The sequence below is a fragment of the Oncorhynchus mykiss genome, chromosome 6 (assembly GCF_057628025.1).
Source record: "Oncorhynchus mykiss isolate SJ-2025 chromosome 6, ASM5762802v1, whole genome shotgun sequence".
Classification (NCBI taxonomy): Eukaryota; Metazoa; Chordata; class Actinopteri; order Salmoniformes; family Salmonidae; genus Oncorhynchus; species Oncorhynchus mykiss.
The window spans coordinates 41,896,816-41,902,815 of record NC_143027.1 but is presented as its reverse complement, the minus strand read 5'-3'; the positions used below and the strand labels follow the sequence as shown (position 1 = coordinate 41,902,815).

The following is a 6,000-nucleotide window of genomic DNA, read 5'->3' as shown; positions in this document are numbered from 1 at the left end:
CCCCTACTTGATGGCTGTTGGGGTCAGAGGTCACATTCATTGACGGCTGAAATTCAGGGACCACAAACAGCCATCCAGTAGGACCTCCAAGTGAACCCGAACAACCGTTTTGTCAACTTTTATTAAATACTGTCATCTCACATATCAGACAACATTTTCTCTTTCAACCACACCGGAAACAAAATCAGTTTCATTGCATTTGGCAGTGCTTACTCAGAAATTTGGTCACACAGATATTCATCATAGACTGTCTCACCATCTGCAATTTCCAGATGATCCATGATTTTTTTACTGTCAGCCCTTTCTTCTGAAGGATAACATCAAAGCATGCGGCTACATTCCAAGCTACATTCTTGTTTTTTCTTTTACCTTCATTTATTAATTCAACTTCTGACTTTCAATAGCTCCTTGACCATGTGACCTAGTGACCTTAAACCAACTTTGTATTGTTCACAGGGTAGGGACACACATTGCACAGCCTTTGGTTTTCCCCATAGAGAAAAACATTATCAAATCAAATCAAAGTTTATTTGTCACGTGTGTTTCACCTTACAGTAAAATGCTTACTTACAGGCTCTAACCAATGGTGCGGGGGAAAAAAGGTATATGTGTGTGTGTGTGTGTAGGTAAGTAAAGAAATAAAACAACAGTAAAAAGACATTTGAAAAAAGAGTAGCAAGGCTTTATACAGACATCTGTTAGTCAGGCTTATTGAGGTAGTATGTACATGTAGGTATCGTTAAAGTGACTATGCATGTATGATGAACAGAGATTGGCGGGTGGTCGGACACATTGCAGATAGCCAATGTCCAGGAGCACTGGTTGGTCGGGCCAATTTAGGTAGTATGTATATGAATGTATAGTTAAACTGACCATGCATATAAGATAAACAGAGAGTAGCAGCAGCGTAAAAGAGGGGTTGGGGGGGGGCACACAATGCAAATAGTCTGGGTAACCTTTTGGTTACCTGTTCAGGAGTCTTATGGCTTGGGGGTCAAAACTGTTGAGAAGCCTTTATGTCCTAGACTTGGCACTCCGGTACCGCTTGCCATGAGGTAGTAGAGAGAACAGTCTATGACTGGGGTCTTTGAACATTTTCAGGGCCTTCCTCTGACACCGCCTGGTGTAGAGGTCGTGGATGGCAGGCAGCTTTGCCCCAGTGATGTACTGGGCCATATGCACTATCCTCTGAAGTGCCTTGCGGTCGGAGGCCGAGAAATTGCCGTACCAGGCAGTGATGCAACCGGTCAGGATGCTCTCGATGTTGCAGCTGTAGAACCTTTTGAGGATCTCAGGACTCATGCCGAATCATTTTAGTTTCCTGAGGGGGAATAGGCTTTGTCGTGCCCTCTTCACGACTGTCTTGGTGTGTTTGTACCAATCTAGTTTGTTGATGACCAAGGAATTTGAAGCTCTCAACCTGCTCCACTACAGCCCCGTCGATGAGAATGGGGACGTGCTCGGTGCTCCTTTTCCTGCAGTCCACAATCATCTCCTTAGTCTTGGTTACGTTGAGGGATAGGTTGTTATTCTGGCACCACCCGGCCAGGTCTCTGACCTCCTCCCTATAGGCTGTCTCGTCGTTGCCGGTGACCAGGCCTACCACTGTTGTGGCGTCAGCAAACTTCTATGGGATCCAAGGATAAAGCGAACAACGATGGTCTTTTAAAGGTTTAATAAGAGGAATTCCTATGTAAGAATGCTGTTCATTGACTACAGCTCAGCATTCAAAACCATAGTACCATCCAAGCTCATCATTAAGCTTGAGGCCCTGGGTCCTGGACTTTCTGATGGGCCACCCCCAGGTGGTGAAGGTAGGAAACAACACCTCCACTTCACTGATCCTCAACACTGGGGCACCACAAGGGTGCGTTCTCAGCCCCCTCCTGTGCTCCCTGTTCACCCATGACGGCGTGGCCAAGCACGCCTCCAACTCAATCATCAAGTTTGCAGACGACACAACAGTAGTAAGCTTGATTACCAGCAATGAAGAGACAGCCTAAATGGAGGAGGTGAAGGCTCTGGGAGGGTGGTGCCAGGAAAATAACCTCTCACTCAACGTCAACAAAGCAAAGATGATGATCGTGGACTTCAGGAAACAGCAGAGGGAGCACCCCCCTATCCACATCGACAGGATCGCAGTGGAGTAGATGGAAAGCTTCAAGTTCCTCAGCGTACATATTACTGACAAACTTAAATGTTCCACCCACACAGACAGTGTGGTGTGTGGCGCAACAGTGCCTCTTCAACCTCAGGGGACTGAAGAAATGTGTCTTTGCACCTAAAACACTCACAAACTTTTACAGGTGCACAATTGAGAGCATCCTATCGGGCTGTATCACTGCTTGGTACGGCAACTGCACCGCCCGCAACCACAGGGCTCTCCCGAGGGTGGTGTGTTCTGCCCAACGCATCACCGGGGGCAAACTACCTACAGCACCCGATATCACAGGAAGGCCAAAAAGATTGTCAAGGACAACAACCACCCGAGCCACTGCCTGTTCACCCCTCTATCATCCAGAAGGCGAGGTCAGTACACGTCCATCAAATCTGGGATAGAGAGACTGAAAAACAGCTTCTATCTCAACGCCATCAGACTGTTAAATAGCCATCACTAGCACATAGAGGCTGCTGCCTATATACATAGACTTGAAATCACTGGCCACTTTAATAAATGGAACATTAGTCACTTTGATAATGTTTACATATCTTGCATTACTCATCTCATATCTATATACTGTATTCTATACTATTCTACTGTATCTTAGTCTATACTACTCTGACATTGCTCATCCATATATTTATATGTTCTTAATTACAGTCCTTTACTTAGATTTGTGTGTATGGGGTACATGCTGTGAAATTGTTAGATATCACTTGTTAGATATGCACTGTCGGAGCTAGAAACACAAGAATTTCGCTACACCTGCAATAACATCTGCTAAACACGTGTATGTGACCAATACAATTTGATTTGACACACACACAAACACACAGACACACACAAACACAGTGATTGACTGATCTTATAGTTGTATATTGTAGGTAGAACCATCTGCAAAGGTTTCTACCTAGCACCAAATGTGGTTCCCCTATGTGGACAAGCAGAAGTATGTTCTACTTAGCACCTTTTTCCCTAAGAGTGTACAACCATAATCCACTCTCATTAGCCATTCAGTTCCTGTGACGTGTAGTGATGTGTTCATTGTGTTGCTGTAATTATGTTATTTGTCATAGTTTATTTTGTTAAATAAATTGAATATGTAAATGTATTTGGTATATTTAGTGGTATATTTATCTTTCAAGTCCTTCTGTAGTTTGAATATAAAAGATGTTGTTCATCTCTTCTAGTAGTCTGACTCCATAGACTCCAGTAGTTTGTAATGTTGTGATGTCCCATGAATTCCCCTACGGGAATATATCCATCTCTTTTCTTTCTAGTGATCCAAAAACATTGTGTTTGATGCCAGTGAACATCCTGATTTATTCAAACAGTTATTGAAGGATGATAGAAATAGGTAATAGTGCTGTCAAGCTACAGACTTAAGGTATAATTTCAGACAGAATCAAGTCTCAGTGTTAGTTCATAAGGCATGTTGTGAATGAAATCTGAATCTGTGTAAGGCCTGCAGCTATACTCAGAGCATTTCGTATTATTCTGTATTAATTTGTAGATGTCCATCACCCATGTCGTATGATATGTTAAAAATTACAATTCGTAGTATATTTACGAATTTGCTAAATGTACAATTTGATACGAATTTGCAAAACTTTCTTTATGTTTAGTAATTCTAGCTAGGTGGCTAACATTAGCTAGGATAAGGGTTAGGGTTAAGTTTAGGAGTTAGGTTAAAGGGTTAGCTTATCTCTAGAAATTCTGACGATTTAAAATGTATTTCACCCTCTTGATTTCGCGGAGAAATTTCGTGAACATTTTCCGGACGGGGGCGCTTATTCTCACGCTTTACTGTTGAGAGAGCCCGGAGCTGTAAAAGGAGCACTCACTGTACCTCTATGAATCCCTGTCGTACTTGTCTTCATCCCAGACGAAATCATATAGCGATAGTGTCAATTTGGTCGTATAGAGGAATCAATCAAAAAATAATAGCTGTTAGTAGTGATCACTCATAGCTTGAAGTATGGTAATGTTAACATTAGATTGGTTTCTTTATTAAGGCTACATTGTCCGTTGAGGGGGTTAGGCTACATCGTGGAGTTAAAAGGCGTACCAGTTGTGTCTGTCCTGGTTCTGTCAGATGAACAAATCGTAAGAAGTCGACACCACTCACGCATTTTTCCAGCTGACAACATAGTATTAGGTGAGTGTGTGTATATAATACAATTATGCTAGCAATTGTCTGCCTATTATAAAAATGAATTTAATTTGAGATGTTTTCTCAATGCTTTTCGCGGGATGAATCTCGCAGACTGGGACTAGCAAAAAGTTTTGATGAGTCGCTGTTCAACATCAACCATCGTGTTGCTACATGTATTGTAAGGGTGTACAATTCCATTTTATTGTTCCATATTATTGATTAAAGCTGTTTTTCTTTTTTGCGGAAAATATAAAGGAAACGAGTTATTTTCATTATTTTGACTGATCTGCCCTAAGCGATTATGAGGCACATGTGTGTGGTGCACGTTTCTGCGATGTTAGCGTTTGGTATTTATTTGCATGGAAGATGCAGATGAAGGTGGTTAGAGTGTTTCGGTTTCCATAAGAAGTTCAGTAGTTTTAACAAGAAGGTCACGCCTCTGGAATTCACTATTTAAACACGCTTTAATCCATCATTATGCTGTACCATTCTTGCTTCAATAGTTAAAGATTCTCCATTCCCTAATGATTTCACAGGGCTCCGAGACCGACCCCTGTTGACAGTTTGTAGATGATAGCCTAGTCTAAAATGGCAACGACACAAAATCCAAATATGAAGAATGGCACTGACCTATTGCATTACAATTCCAAATGCATGGAGTGACCTATTGCACGCAGGGCGTAAACAAACCATGTCATATTTTTTGTTGTTGTAAAACCATAATTATTTTTTGGTCACTCAAAGGCTAGGTTTTTGCATGGGAAATATGATGAATGTCCAGGAATAAAAAATAATAATATAAAAAATAGTATCATATCACAAAAAAAAAGACAATGCATGCCATAGGATACTTCATGCATTTAACACATGTTTTTATTAGGGGTTTACATTAAACAGGCTACAAGCTATGCAATGGCAGTTATGAAAGTATACAATATTCTATGTTCTTTATTGATCAAACTTGAGGTGCAATGTTGTGGGTGCATCTACCGTAGGAATGTGATCCATGGTCTATTTTATCTATTCCTCAATAGTTGAGAATGGAATGTTGGCGTAACATCATGTCTAAATCATTTTGATTCCCGTCTTGTTGGGCAGATGTACCTGATGAACCAACTATATTAAATAGGGGAGAGTTTGAAACACATTGGACACATTCATGGACATTTAGCAATCTTGCTGTTACTAGCTAATTTGTCCTGGGAGATAAACATTGGGTTGCTAATTTACCTGAAATGCATATGGTAATTTTCTTTGCTGGATCTTTTTTCAAATTTTTACCCATTTATGAGTCATAGTTAGTTTTGAGTTAGTTGTCTATGATTAATCTCTCCTCAATTCTTCTTCTTCTGATTTTATATGGAGGTTGGCAACCAACTTTAAGATGCATTACCGCCACCAACTGGAGTGTGGAGCTCGTTCATCTTTCAACCCCCTACATGTGTATCTGTTCGTAAAAACCAATGAGTAGATGGTAGAGGTGGGACTTGCAACACGTCAAGTGTCAAATAGAACTAAGTTCTATTTTATGGCCTGGCTACGCAGGCTCCCGTTGATGTGTGTTCAAGCAGTTTGGATGAAATGATTGAATAATAACATGTATGTGTACATTTATTTTGCACCGCTTGCATATGCAACGCGGGTGGTCTGGGCAGCATGTTAGGCCTAGCATGTTAGGCTGCGC

General features: G+C 41.2%; 1 protein-coding gene across 2 annotated transcripts in view; it reads left to right on the top strand.

The window, feature by feature from the left end:
• The first annotated feature begins 3,966 nt into the window (after window positions 1-3,966).
• Window positions 3,967-6,000, top strand: part of ghra (growth hormone receptor a) — a 66,656-nt gene continuing 64,622 nt past the window's right edge. The window contains exon 1 of one of the 2 annotated variants that reach the window (XM_021606524.3): window positions 3,967-4,319. The gene's annotated coding sequence lies outside the window, so the exon portion shown is untranslated. The remainder of the gene's footprint in view (window positions 4,320-6,000) is intronic. The other variant, XM_090237952.1, reaches the window with a different exon arrangement.